At 44.4% G+C, this 21,515-nt stretch overlaps 1 protein-coding gene across 1 annotated transcript in view; it reads left to right on the plus strand.

Moving 5' to 3' along the window:
- The window catches only part of MYO10 (myosin X), a 205,652-nt gene that overhangs the window by 21,211 nt on the left and 162,926 nt on the right, over positions 1–21,515 (plus strand). The window lies entirely within an intron of this gene.

Raw genomic sequence — 21,515 nt, forward strand, 5'->3', positions numbered from 1 at the left:
TGTTATGACTGGTTGACCGAACGACCGGTCACTATGACGTGCACTGACCACCAGGGAGCAGACGCTCAACGCAGGAGTTGCCTCCTGGTGGTCAGTACACTCCCACAGCCAACCTCCTGCGGCCGGCCAACCTCCCAAGGTCCCTCCCCCTGGCCGGCTGACCCCTATCGGGACTGGGTGAGATGGCCCCGATCCTCCAGATGGCTGGCCAGGCCAAGGGGCCCCACCCATGCACGGATTCGTGCACTGGGCCTCTAGTTTCATACAAATGGAATCATGTAATATATGACCTTTAGTGTCTGACTTTTCACTTAGTATGTTTTCAAGTTTCATTCACTTGGTAGCTTGTAGTATTTCATTCCTTTTTTTTTTTTAAGTTTTAATTGATTTTCTTTAGAGAGAGAGGAAGGGAGGGGGAGAGAGAGAGAGAAACATCCATGAGAGAGAAACATCATTGATCAGCTGCCTCCTACAGGCCCCTTAGTAGGGACCTAGCTCGAAACCTGGGTATGTGTCCTGACCTGGAATAGAACCAATGACCTCTTGGTTTATGGGTCGACGCTCAACCACTGAACACACTGGCCCAGCTCATTTCTGTTTATGGCTGAATAATATTCCAGTGTTGGCTCCTTTTTTAGTATAAATGTGTATAAAACACATTGTATAATATGTCTATATGTTTTTCATATATCTCACATATATAATATACATATTGATTTATCTCTGGCAAGAGGCCCACATTTAGAGAGACTGGAATGGGTGTGCTTTTATTTGTGTTCTTGGTATATAGTATCACCGTAGCTTTCACACAGGTCCCACCTTGTACCTCTATTTTCCATTGGTTTAATAAATGCTATTGGTTTAAATGGTATTTAAAATGATTTATCCATATTCCACACACCCCCACCTAAATTTAGGGATGGATGAAATTGTCCTGTGTCTTCTGTTTTTTCTTTTCCCAATAAATCACTGTAAGTGAAAATGCTGTCACGAGTGATCAGTGACAGCTTCTTTGGTCCTCTCTCTAGCATTTGATACTTTCTGCTTGGGTTCCCCCAGCCCGTGTGGTGCTTCCTGTTAGCATGTCACTCTTCTTCTGTTTCCTCTGTAGGCTTGTTCTCCATCTCTCATTTGAGAGACAGTGTAATAATTATGTGCCCTGTAATAACTTCTGTTTTGAATCCTGGCTCTACCATTTAATAAAGTTACAAAGAGGCAAGCAAAGAAGAGAAAAGGAGGAAGTAGGTTTTTCAAGGGGTTTTTAGAAATCATGATGATCTGGCTCCTTGAATATACATAGTTTCCTCCTTTCCACATCAGCCTAGGGATTCAGAGAAGGGGTAGATCAGACATTGATGGCACCTCTTGGATGTAGGGGATGGGATTGTTTAGAAGGTCAGTTTTCTACCTAGTGTTGGCAGAAACTTTCAAGATGGGGGTGGAGGAGGAGAAGGTTTGGAGAGATGATAGGGTGGTTTCTGCCATGCTGGCTTCTGGCGTCTGGTCCTTGGTAGTTAATGATTTATAATGGCCTTAAGATTGCACTCCTCTCCTGGCCCCCATTGCTCTCAGTCGTTACCTTGAGTTCACTCCCCTTTAGAGTTTGGATAAATTCAGTTCAGAGCTGTAACTGTCCTAGAAAATCAATTCACTAAAGGCTGATCTCTCCATTCAGAAGTGTGTAGTTTGAATGTACAGTGATGAGAAACTGCTATTTTATTTTCATTAAAAAGCTTGATTGAAAACTGAAAAAACTGAATAAATGAAACTGCTTCTGGGTGGAGCTCAGTGGGCCTGAAACAGCCCCTGGTCTAAAGAAAGAGTGGCTCTCAGTGGGGTCATTTTGCCACCCCCCTGGAGGTTACTTGGCAATATTTGCAGATAGTTTTGCTTGTCGAGTTAGGGGCAGGGTTATCAGGTGAACAGAAGCCAGGGAGGCTGCTAACCTTCCTGCATGTCACAGGACAGCCTCCCACAATGAAGAATCAATTGACCCCAAATGTCAGCAGCACTGGTGTTGGGAAACCTGCTTTAGGCCCTTCCTTCAGTCCTAGGCGAACCTGCGAACCTCATTCCAGTCTATAGAGATGTGGCTGTGGGGTCGTGGGGGATGACCAGTGTGGACCCTACCCCTGGTGACCATGGGCGATGCCCTGATAGAGGCCTGGGAGCAGCTGTTCCTTCAGGGGCTGGGTGCCTTCAGGGGGTGGGTGCCTTCAGGGGGGCTGGGTGCCTGCTGTGGGGTCGTGGGGGATGACCAGTGTGGACCCTACCCCTGGTGACCATGGGCGATGCCCTGATAGAGGCCTGGGAGCAGCTGTTCCTTCAGGGGCTGGGTGCCTTCAGGGGGTGGGTGCCTTTAGGGGCTGGGTGCCTTCAGGGAATGGGTGCCTTTAGGGAGTGGGTGCCTTCAGGGGGTGGGTGCCTTCAGGGGGTGTGTGCCTTCAGGGGGTGGGTGCCTTCAGGGGGTGGGTGCCTTCAGGACCTGTAAACGGATATGCGTGTGAGAGACTGTTAGCATTTTTGTGAAAATGCCAAGTATAAGAAGCTCTGTTGCCCCTGACAGGGACTGCAGTTGAGGATGTGTCCATCCTAATCGGTGGGGGCTTTTCTTCCCTCTTTTTGTTGGTTTCTGATTTGCCATGGAAGATAGGGAACAGAAAATCGGACTCAACAATTGCTGGATTGTTCTCCCTCCTCAGATGTCACTTTGTTAGGAAGCGTCTCTTAAGTCCCCACAGCACTCATCCTGGACCCATACATTGTCCCGTGCGGGTCAATGCACAGGATGGTGATGTGTGAAGGCTCCCTCGGCCACTTAGTATCTTGGAGATCAGGGGTTACATTTCTTAGTTCTTCCCCTAGCCCCGGAGTTTATTCTTTAATGCAAACAAAAGACCAGTTGGTGTCCTTGGGTTCCTGAGAACCATAAACTGTCTTTGAAAGTGGGTTACGTCTAAGGTAATGCTGCCTTTGGCTTTGGCAGCCCCTAGAGCGGAACTTTCTCCCTTTGGGGCACTTGTCAATCAGTGGATCTGCAAGGGGCGCCTTGCCCTGGCAGGCTGAGGGCTGCTCCTGCCACCAGGGGAAGGCTGGGTGTCAGGGAGGTGGCTCTGGCAGGGGACTCTAGCTGCAAGGGCAGGAACAGTTTGAAGAGGAGGGTTTCAAGGTCATTGAGGGCGATGACTACTCTCAGCAGACAGCAACATAAGCTTTGCAGAATGAGACCAGACAAATGGCTGAGGTTGAGTATACTGATTTCATTCTTGGAAGTGTTTCCTGAGAGTTGGGAAGCCAAGTGTGTGTTGGTTTGTTTAGAGACGGTCAGACCCATCTCTAGAGAAGGGCTTAGACCGCTGTCTACAGCAAGCATGATTCTTTGCCTCGTTATTCGGGTCAACTATGCAAGACACTTGCCTTATTATAGAGACTTTGGCTCTCCTCCGGAGTTTGTGTTTTAAGCGATTTAACCTGATAGCCAACCCAGTGTCCTCTCTTTTACAAATACTTAGCTCAAGAAACACAGATCCTTACTCTCATTTAAACACACAATTGCCCTTTGTCTTTTTATGTGCACTTTCGGTGTCATTTATCTCTGCATTTTGTTATGGCTGTTTTCTGTATTTACTGGTTTTGTCTGATTAGATTAAGCTCTGAGAGCGTACTGTCTTATTCATTTTCAGGCTGTGGAGCAGTTCTCTCTGGGCCAGGCATCAACATCCTTTTACTCCTGCATTTCCTTAATTTAACCCCTTCACTGCTCAGCTGATCAGAGCTTATTTGCAATTTATAAGATAGGAAACTGTCTCAGGAAAGCCAAGTGATGGGAGAGGCAGAATTATGAGGAATTCGGAGGATGGACTTCCCTGGATATAAATAATTTGATGATATATAAATTTCACATTAATAAAGCTGTTCTTTTAATAAAAGAAAGGGAAAAAAAAACCCAGTGCCACTACCTGTTAGCTCTGGGATTCGGGGCAGATTCTTTAACTGCTCTGTGCCTCATTTCTCACATCTGTTTAAGGGGGCAATATTAGTTGTTCCTGTTCATTGCTGGTGTTAGAATTAAACAAGTTAGCTCATGTGAAGTGTTTAGAACAGCGGCTGGCAGACATGTCTACTGTGACTGTTATTCTCCAAGGGTATGTCTGGGCTGCTGAGTTCTGAAGCCCATGTCCTCATCTTTGAATTCTGTGTCTTTCTTGGCCCAGAGACGGGCAAGAGGGGCTAGGTCAATATTTGTAGAATGAATGAATGCATTTGGAATTTTGGGTGGTGGTGCTTCTCTAGGTAAAAGGAGTTTGCTAAACGTTGAGACCCTACCTTGGGATTCCTGGAAGAAATAGAACACCAGGTCAGAGCTCTGGAAAGTCCTCTTGTATACCTCAGCCTGGGTTGAAAAAACAAACACTTCTCAAATCAGTCATTTTAAAGGAACGCCCACCCATGTGGAAACTATGGCCTCATGTTGGTCTGGCTCTGGAGGCTGCCAGGGAGCCAGGCACTTGGGCTGGGGTGGTGGTGGAATTCCTGTGCCCTCTCTGCCATCTAGAAAACCTGTCTGGCCAGCACTGGAGGTAGCACGGTGGGGCTGGGCAGTGAGCGGATCGGTGCCTGGGTGCCAGGGTCAGCAGGCACTGACTTCTCATTGTAAGGACTCTAGCAGAGGGCGGGTGCTGGTAGGTAATCCAGGATCTGATGTGTCTTAGGGGGTAGCTATCACTTGTATTATTGGATTCCACAAGTGTGAACCCCAGAAACTGTAATGCCAGTCTTCTCACCTGTTTCAATGCTGTAGAGAGAAGCTTAAGGAAGTGAGTTGGACACAAAAGGTCAAGGTCATTATTAATAGGAGAGGGCCGGTAAAAGACAGATGTACTCTGCTGGCAAAGTGTCCAAATGGGTGGAGTTCATGCTGAAGTCCACCGTGTTCTTGGTCTTTGTTATGAGTCTGTCCTTCTGTCTTTCCTTTGCAGAAGTGGTCCTGCCCCCTCCCCCTGCCCCATCTAGCAGGGAGGGCTGGCATTGCAGGAGTTATTTTGTACTGATTTCTCTGTCCGGGTACAAAGGTGCAGGAGCAGAGGTGATTGTGTTGGGGAAGCAGGCCAGGGCCTCCCAGGGGAGGTGATATTGATGCCCAGGCTAAAAGGGTGCAGTGGTATCGCTGGCAGAGTAGTGGGGAGAGGCTCCGCATGGCTGAGACCTGAGAAAAGGTCCAGATGAGGCTGGAGGTGGGGAGGCATGGTGCCCATGGTCCACAGGCCACAGGAGGGATTTTGTCCATGTGTAAGGGCTTTAAATAAGAAGGGATGTGGTCTGCAAGGATCACACTGGCTTCCTGGTGTCGCATAAATTAAAGAGGGACAGGGTTGGGTGTGGGACCAGGGTGGGGGCATCAGACATGGGAAGGTGTTGAGAACAGGTGGTCTAACTGGGTCTTTGTCCCTGGATGGCGAAGCCCAAGTTTTGAAAAGCCAGTTTGCCTCTCTGAGCCGTTCACCTCCCTGCTGAGTATTGGGGGAGGGGGGGGGCGGATTTACAAGTTTTTCTGCAGTCAGTCTTTCTTCTGATCCCTACTCCAGGCTACAGGGTAGTTATCACTGCTGCTCAAATACCTTCACCTTCTAACCTAGAGCTCATGGAGACCCCAGTTCAAAACACATTTGCCTTAGGCTCTTTCCTCGTCCTCTGTTATCACATTAAAAATATCTGGTCATGGTTGGGAGGAGGAGAGGGCAGTTTTGGGGTGAAAGCACATGCTTTCTGCTGCTTGATGTATATATAATTAATTGTCTAGTTTTATTTGTCTTAACTCTAAATCACCAATAACTCAGTTAATGAGCTGACATATGCAATTAAGAGTTCAAGAATTTCTGAAACACTGCTTTTGAAATTGCTGCTAGTTTTATATTACAATAAACAGATATGTTTTTCTTCCTCCCTTGGGTAAAAAATGTCATGGGTATTTATGTGCCAAATTCCCCAATGCTGTTTAATCATCTTATATAGTGGGCATGTAGAATTTACATTCCTAGAGCAATTCTAATTTATCACATGCTTTTATTATTTCAGAGCTAGAGAAAGAGAATGTTCTTTATTTCCCCAGTGAATTTGAGTAGGTTAGGGTGGGGCAGGTGAGGTGATGAATAATTCATACATAGCTTTGCTGGTTGTCCCTGGGGAAATTTGTTCCTTAAAATGAGAAAAAGCAAACTAAAAAGGAGACCCCCCCCCCCATCTTACCTCACATATAATGATGTCTCTAGATTCTAGTGTCTTCTAGAACTTCGTGATCCAATTCAGTGGGCAGTTGAAATACGGCTGTTCTGAAGTGAGATGTGCAGGGTCTAAAATACCCCCCAGACGTTGAGAATTACCATGAAAAACATATGCGAAATTCTCATCCATACATTTTTATATTGATCACATGAGGAAGTGATAATATTTCGAACCTCTAGGGTTAAATAACAGATAGTACAGTGAGGCCTTGACTTACGAGTTTAATTCGTTCCGAGACCGAGCTCGTTAAGGAGCTCGTTAACTCAAAATACTCTGTCAACTCAATGCAAAAAATCGGCCGAGAGACAGCTGGTATCTCAAAAAACTCTTTAGTCAAGGCCCCACTGTATTCAAATGAAGCTTACCCGTTTCTTTTTACTCTTTGATAAAATGTGGTGGCTAGAAAGTTTACAATGTGACACATGGCTTGCCTGAATTCTGCTGTGAGCATTGGCCTCAAAATGCACTGAGCCAGGAGGCAAGAAGGGCTCAGAGGGAGCTGGGAACCAAGCAGGGAGCTCCTGAGGGTTTTATCTCTGGAGTCTGTGAGCTGCTGGCGATAAGTCCTGCTGCTCGTCCCCCAAGGAGAATGCACTGCTTCCTCCATTGCTCTGCTGCGCGGGCCTCCCCTGCCTGCCAGCAGAGTTCCTTAGGAGAAGGCTGCTTATCTGCCAGTCCTGATTGATGACAGCAGGAGGGCACACATACTTGTAGGTCAGCTCTTTCTTAGAACAAAAAGAGTTCAAGGAGTTCTTGAGATTAGGAGGGTCTGGAGAGTTTTAGTGACAGTCATCAAGTGCTTGATAGCATTTGGTGGGTTGCCCAGGATCTTTCTGAATTCTGGGTTAGCCACCGAGAACATTTGGTCCTTGCTATGATCCCCTTGCATTTAAACAAACCTCTTTGGGGTGGGGGGAGAGGGGGCTTTTGCTTTTTTCTGTCAAGTGAGAGGTTTGGACCCTTTTGGTTCTGTCCTTCTAGGTCAGTGGTTCTCAACCTTCCTAATGCCGCGACCCTTTAATACAGTTCCTCATGTTGTGGTGACCCCCAATTTCATTGTTACAAATTGAACATAAAGCGTAGTGATTAATCACGAAAACAATATGTAATTATATATGTGTTTTCCGATGGTCTTAGGCGACCCCGGTGAAAGGGTCATTCGACTCCCAAAGGGGTCGCGACCCACAGGTTGAGTGCTAAAAACATAGGTGATGCTAGATGTCCTGGCCCAAGCAGGCTGTCCCCAGGGAGAGCCGTCACTGTAGCCTGTAAATGGAGGCCGTGGAGATGAAGGGTTGTTTCTCAGGACTTCCGGTGTCTGTTGACAAACCTCAGTGGCATTTGTTGGGAGAACAAAGGAGTTTGGATTGTAAGGACATGGGGCCTTCCAGTTTGCCTGGTGTTAGCAGGAGAGAGCAGCGCACGGACTTGCTGTGGAAGCCTGTAAAGATCTCTTGCCATTTGAAAAGCCTAGGTGTGGGCTTACACACAGATAGATGTGCTAGTACACGGGTTTATCTGCGGATGCTGAATTCCCACACTGGGAGAGCCTTTGCACATGTCTTAGAATGGGATATTGTGGTATTCCATTGCCATTTCTTCAGGGGTATTGCAGAGTCCCTAAAGAATGCTAATTAAGGACATTTTCTTTAAAAGGGTACATTTTTAGGCTTTGATATCGGTGCAGTTTTGTGGGAACTTCGAAAATAATTTTCAAATGGCATGTTTCAAAATGACTTATTTCAAAACAAATATGTGGATTGCAGTGAGCATTGATTTTTGGAGTGAATAAGTGTAGAGGTGTACTAGTATGTCAGCATTGTTTAGTACATTACCAGGAGCAAGGCATTCTGTTTGGTGACAGAATATATATGTTGCTAAGCCCCAAAGGGGTGTGACCCGTAGGTTGAGAACCGCTGTTCTAGGTGATGCTAGATCTCCTGGCCCAAGCAGGATGTCCCCAGGGAGAGCCGGCACTGTAGCCTGTAAATGGAGGCAGTGGAGATGAAGGGTTGTTTCTTAGGACTTCCGGTGTCTGTTGACAAACCTCAATGGCATTTGTTGGGAGAACAAAGGAGTTTGGATTGTAAGGACATGGGGCCTTCCAGTTTGCCTGGTGTTAGCAGGAGAGAGCAGCGCACGGACTTGCTGTGGAAGCCTGTAAAGATCTCTTGCCATTTGAAAAGCCGAGGTGTGGGCTTACACACAGATAGATGTGCTAGTACACGGGTTTATCTGCGGATGCTGAATTCCCACACTGGGAGAGCCTTTGCATATGTCTTAGAATGGGATATTATGGTATTCCATTGCCATTTCTTCAGGGGTACTGCAGAGTCCCTAAAGAATGCTAATTAAGGACATTTTCTTTAAAAGGGTACATTTTTAGGCTTTGATATCGGTGCAGTTTTGTGGGAACTTCGAAAATAATTTTCAAATGGCATGTTTCAAAATGACTTATTTCAAAACAAATATGTGGATTGCAGTGAGCATTGATTTTTGGAGTGAATAAGTGTAGAGGTGTACTAGTATGTCAGCATTGTTTAGTACATTACCAGGAGCAAGGCATTCTGTTTGGTGACAGAATATATATGTTGCTAATTAACTAACTTAACTTTTCTCCCACCTCCTCTTCCTTCCTAGTTTTGCTGGGACCTAATGCTTTCCCCTTCAGGGCAGCTGCTTAGATTCATGGTTTAAAACCCAGTGCTCTTTGTTTAAGCTGGTGTTTGCTTTGTGCGGGACCCTTGTTTCCTGGGAGTCGACCAGGGTTGAGAGTCCCTGAGTTGGTGAATGTGCATATGGGGGCAGGGGAAGGAGCCCTCAGCCTTCACCCCCACCGGGCCCAGAATTTCAGTGGAGCCACGGATGACCCAGGGCCTGCCCTCCCAGGAGTGCACATCTGGGCTGGGCCCCTGGACTCTGTCGAGGTTAAAAGGCTTCAGTGCTTTTGATTCTGCTGTGAAGTCAAGGATGAGGATCTCCCTTCTGGGTGTTTCTATCCCTGGATAGTTTCCTGGACATGTGCTTGGCCTGGCATCTGAGTTATGACTTCCTCTGCCTGTAGTTACTTTCCTTCCGTGAGCCTGTGCAGTGGCAAAGGGCCCTCTTTTGCAGAGAGAAGCAATGGGGCCAGGTGGATGGCTTAGGAGCAGAATCCTGTCTCCTCGGTGGAGCCCTCACCTGGCCCTGCTTGGCCTGCTCATCCTGCACCCAGGCCCACCCTGTCCTAGAGGAGGAGCCCCTCTGTTACGGGTTCACCAAAGGGGTTTTTATTGTAGGCATGTCCTTGCTTCCAGCCAGGAGTCAGCTTTGTACTGAGTAGGCAGAGTGAGTGTGTGTGTGTGTGTGTGTGTGTGTGTGTGTGTGTGTGTGTAATTGTGGCTCGAGTGATGCGGGAAGGATGCAGTAGGAGCAGAGGACCGGACTCCACTCCTAGGAACTTTCCTTTGGTCTCGCTGGGGAGCAGCTCCTTTGCAGGGCCGAGCCTGTTCTCACCACTAGCCCTTAGGTCAGTGGTTCTCAACCTTGGCTGCACATTAGAATCACCTGGGAATCTTTTTAAAATCCTGATTTCTGGGCCTCATCCTCCGGAAATTCTGTTTCTTTGTTATGGGGTGGGGCCACAACATTAGTAACAAAGAAACAGTGGTTCTGCAGCCAAGGTTGAGAACCACTGCCTTAGGTAGTGAGAGACCTTGTGGGAATGAGAAAGGGGAGCAAAGGGGTCCTGCATGTGGACCAGGGCCACTTGGTCTAGATGGGGCTTGGCATCCAGGGGCAGGGAGAAGCCAACCAGGAGCCAGGAGGAAGTGGGAGGAACTTTCCTTTAGCTTCAGATCTCAGAGCTTGGTGTTACCTGCCCCGAGGCGCCCCCCTTCCCCCCATTTGGTTGGCAGGCCACAGATTCAGCCCAAGGGTTCAGCTTGTTCTCCTGGTCCACCCCAGTGGGGTCTTAACTACAGTCTCCAGTCCCTGCTTCTGCCCACCATTTACTCTGCTCCAGGAGATCTTGAGAATTTCCAAGTTTTGCGTGACCGAGGGTCTTTTGAACTGAGATGGAATTCAAAGTTGATATTTCAAAAAGGGCGTGGCTGCTGTGTTTTGCTTCTTGTGTTTGTAAAAACATAGTTAGAAAAAAAAATCGATTGCACTGCAAGACAGTGGAATTTGCCCCACAGTCTGTTGGTCAGGGGGAGGCAGTCAGTCCTCAGTGGTTTCTAGCGCTTGGTGGGTTGAGTCTGAGACTTGTTTTTTTCTTGGACTTGTTTCTTTCTTGGACTGGACAAAGGTGAATGCCTCCGTTGTTCAGTTGCGTGCAGCTGCTAATAGTTTACAGATGGTGATTAAGTCCAGCAGGTGAGCCACGTTACAGCGTATCTTAGCCTACCTAAGCGGTGCCTGGCTAATTTGCATCATTGGGCCTTTCCTCCTGAGGCTTCCACCTGCCCGTGGGGTTTGTCCTGTTCATTCATCTCTCAGAACCCAGATCTGTGAGGCCTGCTTCCTTCCTTCATCAGCACCCCCAGGTACGGGCACTCTGTGTACGTACCCCCAAACTAGCCCTGTGGCATCAAGTATAAATGACCTAGCGGCATCCCTGTTAGATGGCACGCTCTGCTGGGTGTTCATCTCTGGGCTGTGTCTCTGGCAAAGCGTCTTCCTGGCTCAGTTGGTCAGTGGCCACTTCTGCTCTCCTTGGGGAATGTGTGCTTTTCCACTCATCCTCATCTCAGAGTTACCTGGGAGGTAGGTGGTGTTTATTTCTCCTCTAAGATGAGGACACTGAGGCCTCTGGTGGTTAATTTGGCCCAGCCCACATTCAGATGCAGGAAAGCCAGGATTCCCATTCAGGCGTTTTGACGCCTGCGTTGAGCCATCATTGGAAACCACCATACTGTAGTCTAACCTTGAGAAGAAACCCAGACGAGCACCAACTGAGGGGCATTCTGTAGAGTACCTGACCTGTGCTCCTCAAAACAGTGAAGGCCTTTAATCAAGGAGAGTCAGATAGGGGCCTGCTTGTTTTTCTGAGTAGTTGTCTGTCTCTTCCATTTCTCTTTTTTTCATTTGAGATATATTCACGCATCAAAAAATTCACCCTGTTAAAAAAGTATACAATTGAGTGGTTTTCGGTATATTCATTAAATACTAGTATTTGTATATATTGGTATACTAATACTGGTGTATACTAATAGTTATGCAACCATCACCACTATCTAATTTCCAGAATATTTTCATCACCCTATAAAGGAACACCATACCTATTCCTGGTCACTCCTACACCCAGCCCTAGGAGACCAGCAACTGCTGTCTGATTTTCATATCAATGGAATCATATACTATGTGGTCCTTTGTGCCTGACTTCTTCCACTTAGCATAATGTTTTCAAGGCTCATCCATGGCGTTGCATGGATGAGTTCTCCATCCTTTTCATTACCAAATAATATTCCACTATAGACTATGCCACATTTTAAAAATCTGTAGTGAATAATGCTGCTACAAGCATTTGTGTACTGGTTTTGATGTGTGGACATATAGTTTCCTTTCTCTTGGGATATGCCTAGGAGTGGAATTCCTGGGTCATATGGTAGCTCTGTGTTTAAGATTTTGAGGGACTGCCAGACTGCACCGTTTTTACATTCTCACCAGCAGATATGAGGTCTGTTTCTCCACATTCTCATCAGCCCGCCTCTGTTCTTTTTGATTGGGTGGGATTATCCTTTAAGCACCTTTAAGTCCAGGAAGTACGATTTTATGAAAAACATTAACTATTTTTGAAATTTAATAAAATTCTGCAAAGGCATTAATTAGTATGGACACAACAGCAAGGAGAAATAGCTGTGTTAAGTTTATTTACTTCCCACTGTGTACTTGGGTCGTTTGTTTTTATGAAGTATTGGTGAACTCCTGTTCTGAGTAAGTTTGTGTATTTTTTTTGCTAAAAACAGATGGTAGTCAGAACACAGCCAGGATTTCATCAAGATAATTTTATCAGTTTTTGTTTATTTGTGAAGTTTTTTTTTTTTAATGTATTCACATCAAGAATAGGAAAGGACAGGAAGCTCTAGGAAAGGGGAGGTGAAGGCCGTCTGGTACTGCATGCCATGAAGTGTGCAAACATCTTGTGATGGCTTTTTATTGCTCCTTCTGTTCCCCATCTCCTACTGTTTCCACTAAAAGGGAGAATGGAATGCAGCTCTCAACCAGCTATTTTATGTCTCCTGAGAGGATTTCCCACTAGTTTTTTATAGTCCTTAGACTCAGAACCGTTTTATTCATTTTATTAACTTTGTACATCTTTCCCCCACTTACCTGCTTTTTTTTCTCGTCTTGTTCTACTGCTCATTATGTTACATAATTTTTCCCTTTGAAAGAGACTAGATGGGCCCTGACCAGTGTGGCTCAGTTGGTTGGAGCATTGTATTGTACACCAAAAGGTTGTGGGTTTGATTCCCAGTCAGGGCACATACCTAGGTTGTGGGTTTGGTCCACTATTGAGGCACGTATAGGAAGCAACCTATCAATGTTTCTCTCTCTCTCTCTCTCTCTCTCTCTCTCTTTCTCCTTCTCTCTCTCTCTCTCAAATCAATAAACATATCCTCGGATGAGGATTTAAAAAATAATTTTCATAAAAAAACACCTAGATAGGGAAGCTTTTTAGAATAGGCATAGTTTACTTCTAATATATTGTAAGCTCTTTAGAGCAGGGACCATTTTATACTGTTTTGTAGTGCTGATGCGAAATAGGAAGCCTAAAAAATATTTGTGGGAAGCATGGGTTTGTAAAAAGGTGGCCTGGTAGATGATGGATGGATGGATGGATGGACGGACTTATGGGTAAATGACTTACACATACTGAATGAACTTTAGGGGTATTGGCTGAGTCGTTAGGTCCATTTTCTATTTTTTTTAAAAACACCTTGTTGGCTATGTGATGATTGGTTGGCTAATAGATGGAGTGATTATATTTTTGTTCCTTGGATTGTCATATTCCTACAGTGTTGAGATTATTTCAGCAACTTGGAAATGTCTCATTTCTTTCAGTGTTGAATTGTTTCTTGTATTTTTAGTCACTATATTTAACTGAAAAACTGTTTCAAGGAATTGCAAGAAAGGTAGAGAAAATCAGAATATGAAATCAGGACTGAATCAACTGGCAAGTTAAACCCCTATAATCATGGGAATAAACTCTTTACAGGGGCATAAGTTCATCCTGTAGGCATCTTGCCATTTAGTCTAGTTTGTTGTTTGGGTTGGAGTGGGGGATGCCAATGAGTCTTTATTAGATATAAAAGTTAGTTTATTATTGCTGATACTTTTTCCATTTTCTTTCCTCTGTTTTCTCCCTTTCCACCATCTACTCTGTACAGTGTTTGTTGTACCCTCTGCATGGAAGCTGCCCTTCTCAGTAGCTGAAAGTGATGACAGAGTTTGACCTTATGGGCAGGACAACGGGAAAGAATGTTGGTGCCATGCGATCCTCTCGCTGGGTGCACTGGAGACCGGACTGTCCAAAGACTTGGATGGGTTGTCTGTGAACTTGATAGCAAGGAATGCAGACAGGCCTCAGTTCGCAGCCATAGTGTGCTGTAGGTGTGCTTGTGAGTTAGTTGTTTGGGACACTAATCTTCCTGTGGAAATAGGGCTGTAAATGATCCCAGGCCCATAGGCAATCCCAAGAAATGATGTTGATAATAATGATGATGATGATGATGATGATGATGATGACATAGCCGAAATCTACAAATATATTGTAGCTACAAATAGTTGAATGCATTTCTTACTTAAAAGCAACACCATCCAAAACTTCTATAGGCCAGCCTTGGGAATAACTCAACACTTCCGCTATAATCTTTGGGGAGGGGTGCAAATTATGCCATGGAGTCCTGAAGTGGAGTGTCAACCACACATTCTCCTCCGGAATTGAATGGTGGCATCATGTCCGGTGGCGGCAGGACTGTCGTTCTCGGGGTTGCCTGTATCGGAAACAAACGCCATCGCGGCCTCACAACCAACAGTCAAGTGGCACAGACCTGGGATCCTCGCACCACATTTCTAACTTTTGGGGCTGTATGCTCACAGTTTCGCTTTGAGCCCCCCTTTACTCCTTTTTCCTCCTCAGCGGTTGGTGCTGGCCTTTGAGGACAGAGCCTGAACTTGCCCGTGTTCCATTCAGAGCCTAAGAGCCCTGGGCTGACGTGAAGCTTTCCTCCGTGGAATCTGATACAGCTCAGAACTGATTGCCAGCTCAGGTCTAAAACCCTGCACTCACGCATGAGTCATGAGTTCACTCGGCGCTGTGGGTCCTCACTCTGCTGAGCCGCAGAGGCTAAGGACCACCCACGGCTGCGGGGATGCTTGGAGAGCCCGGCGCCCACCCTCTTCACTTTACTTCCAGGGCCCTCGAGATTGTCCAGGGGGAAGGATCTTAGGTTCCACCTTCCCCTTTAATTTTAAATCTCCCGTGTCTATCCCCAGCCAGCAGTACTTCTTGTCCCCGCTGCTTGTGTTCACGCTGCATTTTTCATACTTATCTTGTGGTGTGATTATGTTGTGTCTTTATTCTCTCTGTTTCCAAGCTTTCTGACAAGTTTTGTGTTGGGGTTTGCAAGCACTTGGGGTTGAAATAGCTCCGGAGGTGAAAAAGCACAGTGAGCAGTTCCAATGACCTGCATGAGAACATTAAAAGTTCGTTCTAATTAGCATTAAAGAGCATCGGAAGAAACAAAAACAGAAACAGCGCAATGGACAGAGCGGAGGAAGAGAAGAGTCCCTCTGGCACCATCGTCTACCCGGCCTCGGAGACTTTCCCCTTATGTTTGTCAGACGTTTTGAATCCCATCGCAGAGGTCGCTCCCTGACCCTGCTGTGTGCATTCAGTTTCATGTCCCTGGAAATTAGATCTGTCCCAGGTATGCTGTGTCCGGGCTGATGCTACGTTGGGAGGTTGTGGAAATTCCTAGAATTTACAAGGGAGTCTGCTTTCAATTAATGATGTCTTGGACAGTGAATGGTTTTGAAAACTCCCTCAGAACTTTGTATTACTCTACATCCACAATTGTCAGCTGGGACAGCCCCCTCGCCCACAGCATAACTACTTCATCCAAAATGTCAAGAATGCCGAGGTTGAGAAACCAGCTTTAGAACGTTGAATGTTATAAAAGCCGTGTGTCCTTTGAAGTGGGCTTTAGTAATAAGGATTAGGAAAAAACAACATCTGTGAAGCTGAAAAGGTATTCCTACTTCCAACAGAAAAAAAAGACAATAAAACAGGAGATATCTCACTTACACGTGGAAGTGAAATAAAAGAAACCAAACTTAGAGATACAGAGGACAGATTGGTGGTTGCCAGAAGTGGCGGTGGGAGAAATGGATGAAGGGGGTCCAAAGGGACCAACTTCCAGTTATAAAATAAGTGCTGGGGATATAGTGTACAGCATGGTGACCACAGTTAATAATACTGTATTGTATATTTGAAAATTGCTAAGAGAGTAGATCTTAAAAGTTCTCATCACAAGAAAATAAATTTGTAGCTATGTGTTGTGATGGGTGTTAACTAGACATATGGTGGTGATCATTTCATAATATACACAAATATTGATTCATTATCTTGGATGCCTGAGACTAGTATAATGTTGTATGTTAATTATATCTCAATTAAAAATAAACAGGAGAAAAGTGCTATTTAAATCCTTAGTATAATATATGATCCACATCTGGTTTCTGGAATTTAACACCATTCACAACCAAGATCTCCATGCCCACTCCCCAGTCTTCCACAGGAGACTTCTAGGCCAAGTTGGGTTGCTTCTTTACTATGTCACTACAGGCAAAAAAGTAAGAAGTTTCTCTCAGCTGCTCCATTTACTGCAGATTTAAATAGTCTTTAATTTATCCTTTACAAAATTATTTGACCTTTTTGCCTTAAAAAAAAAAAAAAGGCAGATCACATTTCAGGACCAAATTGTGACTTTCTCATGTAGGTTGTTAGAGAATCCTGAACTGTGATACTTAACATAGGCCAAGTAAGTGGTTGTGGGACAAAAGTAGGTGTGGTGCCCTGTTCTGGGTCTGAGATTGAGTTGTGTGTTTTGCTGAAGAATATTCTCTTTTCCGTGAATCTGTAATTAGAATATGCCACACAGCATGGTATTTAAAGTCCGTCATCATTATCTCTTTTCAAGGATTATTTTCTTACCGTATTTTTAAACGTAATTTTTTCAAAGCCAGGAAAATCATTTTTAAAGCCAAAAGAGAAATATCATAGTTGTTCAAAGGGCAATAAGAGGTTGAAATCTATGTGGTGATTTTTATCTTCTTTACCTTAAGGTAAGTAATAATAAGCATTTTTGTGCAGAGGGCCATTTTTGTGTAAAGATTTTAGGCTTTGTGTAGCTACCTCACATAGCCATGGTAGGAGGAAGAAAGGAGCCAGGTTAACTTTCTTGCCCAGAGGGGCACTGGCTGGGGACTTATGATTAACTAGAGGCCCGGTGCATGAATTCAGGCCAAAACCAGCTCCCTAACATCCCCCGAGGGGTCCTGGATTGTGAGAGGGTGTAGGCCAGGCTGAGGGACCCCACTGGTGCATGATCGGGGCTGGGGAGGGATGCAGGAGGTTGGCCAGCCGGGAAGGGACCGTGGGCGGGCTCAAGGGCGTGTTCGGCCCATCTTGCTCAGCCCTGATCAGCCAGACCCAAGCAACAAGCTAACCTACAAGTCAGAGCGTCTGCCCCCTGGTGGTCAGTGCACATCATAGCAACTGGTCAACCAGTTGACTATGCCCCCTGATGGTCAGAGCATATCATAGCAAGCAGTTGAGCGGCCTTAGCATATCATTAGCATATTATGCTTTGATTGGTTGAAAGGCCAACTGGTTGACCGGGCACTTAGCATATTAGGCTTTTATTATATAGGATAATTGAATTCCATGAGACACTTCACCTTTCGATTACCTTAGGGATGACTTGTGTGGTGTCTTGGCTCCCTGGTCAGTGTCAGTGGAGAGCAGATACTAATTAATTCAATTCAGAACTCTGAGTTTTAACACAGCCCTTACAATTAATTGTTGTGGGTTTGATTTTTATTGAGTGGTTTCTTTTGTATGTTTCTTGGTTACCTCCATCACTCAAATACAAAAACATGAATGGGTTTTTCCAATTATGGAATAGTTAAAAATAATTATGTACAATGGAGATGTATATAAGCTGGGAAATTAATTTTTAAAAATTGTTTGAAACTACCAAGGTATAATAACATACAATAAAATGCACCCATTATAGGTGCACAGTTGAGTGAGTTTTTGTACATTTATACAGTTGTGTGGCCATCAACACAGTCCTGCTTTAGAACAGTTCCATCATCCCCCCGAGTTCCATTTTCCACGTTCACAGTCAGTGTCCCTCCCATCCTAGCACCATGCAGCTGTTCTACTTTCCGTGTCTGTGGATTTGCCTCTTCTGAACATTTCATGTAAATGGAACCCTATAATAGGCATTCTTTTGTGTGTGGCTTCTTTCACCTAACATGAAGTTTTTGCGATTCATCTTTATCTGCTGATTCTATCAGTGATTCGTTTTTATTACTGAAGAGTTTCATCGTAGGGATTTATCACATTTTGTTTCTGTACCAGTGGTGGACATTTGATTGGTTTCTAGTATTTGGCTATCATGAATAATGCTGCTATGACTATTTGCTTGCAAGACTTTTAAAATTTTTCTCTTGAGTAGGTAGATATCTAGCTGTTGAATTGTTGGGATATATGGTAAGATTATGTGGAAACACTTTTGTTTTACATGCCCGCCACTATCTCCACATCGTCACCAACACTTGGTATAGTCGGTCCTTTTTTATTATAGCTAGGAAATCATTTGTTGGCAATGGAAAATGGAACCCCAATGAACCTCACTTTTGAAGAAGGGATGGTATTTCTTGCCTCCCCATATCTTACAGGATTGCTCTGAAGATCAATTTATGTGAAAGGGCTTTATAGTGTAAAACTGTTACTGGTGAGTATGTGCAGAAAAGTATTTAGCTGTTAAATTTAACACATATCCGTCTCAGAGATTAAGATGAAAACTTGCCCAAGTGTTAATAAAATGTGTATGTTATGGTTGAACTTGTTCTACCTTCTTATAAAGGCATATTTTACTCAAGTTGTGAGCTTCCTCCGTATGCCTGCATTGTACATTAAATTATCAGCCTTATTTCACCATGACAGGATATAATGGTTTGCATATGCTGGGCAATTTTTTCTTTCCCACTCAAACTTGGATGGTCTGGTAAGTGTCTGCTTGTGACTTCATTTTCAAATACCTGTGGGTGGCCTCTTTTCTGGACCTGGGCATATGTGTTCTATTCCAATGGAATGGAAGGAGAAAGTCTGGGGACTCAGAGAAACGACCAGGAAACAGTTTATCTATGTAAAGACAGGCATTGCAACGGTTTTACTTTGCAATTCTGATTCTATGAAAATTGCCAGTTTGAACTTTTTCAAAGAACAAAGGGAGTTTTGAATGCATTTCCCTCCCTACCTGTGGAAGCCAGTTGCCACAGGTCTTGGGGAACTGGCCTGGGGGCCCTAAATTTGCTATTTGGGGCTGTATTTCATAAAACTTGCTTATCAGCCGCTCTTCACACCTGTTGAGAAAGACTTTTGGACTAAGGAAGTTGGACTGTGTGTTTGACCATATACCACTGTGTCAATAAAAGGCTTGATGGCGCTTCAAGTGAAAAGGTAAACAGAAACAACAAAACTCAAGTAAAAGAAGCTGCGTGCCTTATATAGTTTCTGGGAGTTTATAGTTCCGGAGGTTTATATTAATCCTGGCGACAATTTATATTAATTCAGTAATGTTTCCTAATGAAAACCTTAATTTATTCTTACTAAATAGACAGTTTTAATAATTGGGAAATGTGCACATGAAATCCTTTTCTGATAAAAATGATGCAGGTGATGGTCATAGCAGCAGTGCTTTGGGCCCAGGATCTGGGATGGTGGTCCATTGAATTAGTATTTCATGATTTTACCTACTGAGCAAAAGTTCTCACCTTACATGACTTTGAAAATTTCTATTTGAATATGGGTACACGCATGTGTGTGCACACGTGTGCTCACATGTGTGTAAGTATTTCAAAGCTTTCAAATGTCCCAGTCTCCAAAGTGTGAATTAAAAAGAAGATGCAAAAAGTAGTTGAGGCCCTCGGAAATCTTTTTCTCGAGCATCTATAATTATAAAAGCGTAATATGCTAATGAGACCGGATTACCTTCTGGACGAAGCCAGGGCTTCGAGGGAAGCCTAGGTCTTGGGTGCCAGAGGGAAGCCGGTGCCGGCAGCCGGGGGAAGGAAGGCCTACTCTTGCATGATTTTCGTGCATCGGGCCTCTAGTTACTAATAACATGGTTTGGTATGGAATGATATTTGAGGGGTCTTAGAGGAGGCCCGAAGTAAATGTTCTTTTTGGAAGCAGCTGTTTGCTAATCAAGAATCAGAACCGTCAGGCGGTTGGTTCTCATTGTTTCTGGGTGTTACCAGCATCTCAGCCTGTGTTGGGCATCAGAGGTACATGACCCACTCCTGTGGAGATAAGAACGCACCGCTGCTGGTGTTATGCGTGTTCTTTAAATAAGCAGACTTCAGGACTTATAGAGAAACCCCTCATATTCATTTCTGATGATCTTTTCCACCTTAATCTTGGAGGACTTCAACCCCTCTTTGGAGGGGTGGTGAAAGAAGGAAGGATGAGGTTAACAATTTAAAATTCCCTTAATAATGAGAAATGGGGTGCCCATGGGGAGGGCCTGGTGTGGGGCTGTCATAGGGGATGCTAGGAAAGTTGCAGAACTCACACGGGGAATCATGTGAGCCGGTGCCCTTTCAACTTTAGGCCTCAGCCACCTTGATGTTCTTGGAAATGCTTGTAGAATCCCATGCACATGTGGCCCCCGCCTCTGGGTCCCCCTGCTTCCAGAGACCCTGGGTCCAGTTAGCTGGCCCCAGATGCTTTAATCCAACTCAAGGTGACTTACTGGATCCTGAGTGACAGTGGTGTAAAGGCAAACATTTTGGGTCCTGGCTGGTTATCGATGGCACCGAGTGAGTAACTTAAATTGAATTTTTATATCTTCTTAAAATTTTCCTCCCAGGGGGTGGGGAGGAAGAAAGAGAGAGAGATTGAAAATGATTGTATGTGATAACTGGCCACTTAAAGGAAGGGGCCTTTGTATTATACTTTAATTATTGACTAATCTATTAATGCATTTGATTTATTTATGAGTTATTTTAAGGAGATAAATAGAGTCGGTGTGATGTGTGGGAAGAGCCTGGGGTTAGGAATTGGAGAGATTTGAGACCTGGCTGGGTCACTCACTGTGACATCAGGCAAGAAGTTAGGCTCTGAGCTTCTGTTTCCTCCCAGGGAGGGGATTCCTATCTTACTGAGGATTAGTATTAGATATAGAGTGTCATTGAGCTCATGACCAGGACACCTCATGGGCACTCCGTTACTGCAAGCTACTGTTTTTGCTATTTATAAAGAGCAAAAGTAGCATAAATTCAGTATACTTCTGTATTACTTACTTCCTGCCAACTCTTTGTTAACAGAGCAGTAGTAACCCCTTAAACTGGAAGTTTAACATACCATAACCAATATATTGTAAATTATAACAGAAATTATGCAGGCCATTGAAATGAGGTTGAAAGTTCTAGAAAAAGAAGTTGTTCCGTTTAACTGCTTTGTCAAGTTATAATTTGGTATATTTTTCCCCAGTTTTGTTTTTGTTGGAGTTAATGAAATGGTTGAGCACAGTAGAAATAACGTAATGAGATACTAAAGCTGTCCATCATTTGGGTGTACATCATAAAGGCAATTCTTTATGATTGGAATGACCAGCGAACACCCAGTAATTTCTTCAAACTCCTTTATCACTCCTTCTTGGAAACAAATAGTTTCTATGTTGTGAAATCAAAGGAAGAAAAGCTAAAAAATATATTTATTTCATTTGTCCACTTGGGAAATTACAATGGAAATGAAATCAATGCCAAAAAAATATTCCCTTCATTAAAACAATGGGATCTGGAAGTTATCTTTTGGACTACAACCCCAGACTGTGGAGTGCATTTGGTGTCTGTTGGAATCCTACCCACATTCCTACCAGTGGATTGGGTTCTGATATTTACTAAAATGTTAGTCCCTCTCTTGGTGAATCCAGTTGACTCATGGATTTGGTACA

Source organism: Myotis brandtii, unplaced genomic scaffold, assembly GCF_000412655.1.
Source record: "Myotis brandtii unplaced genomic scaffold, ASM41265v1 scaffold440, whole genome shotgun sequence".
Lineage (NCBI taxonomy): Eukaryota > Metazoa > Chordata > Mammalia > Chiroptera > Vespertilionidae > Myotis > Myotis brandtii.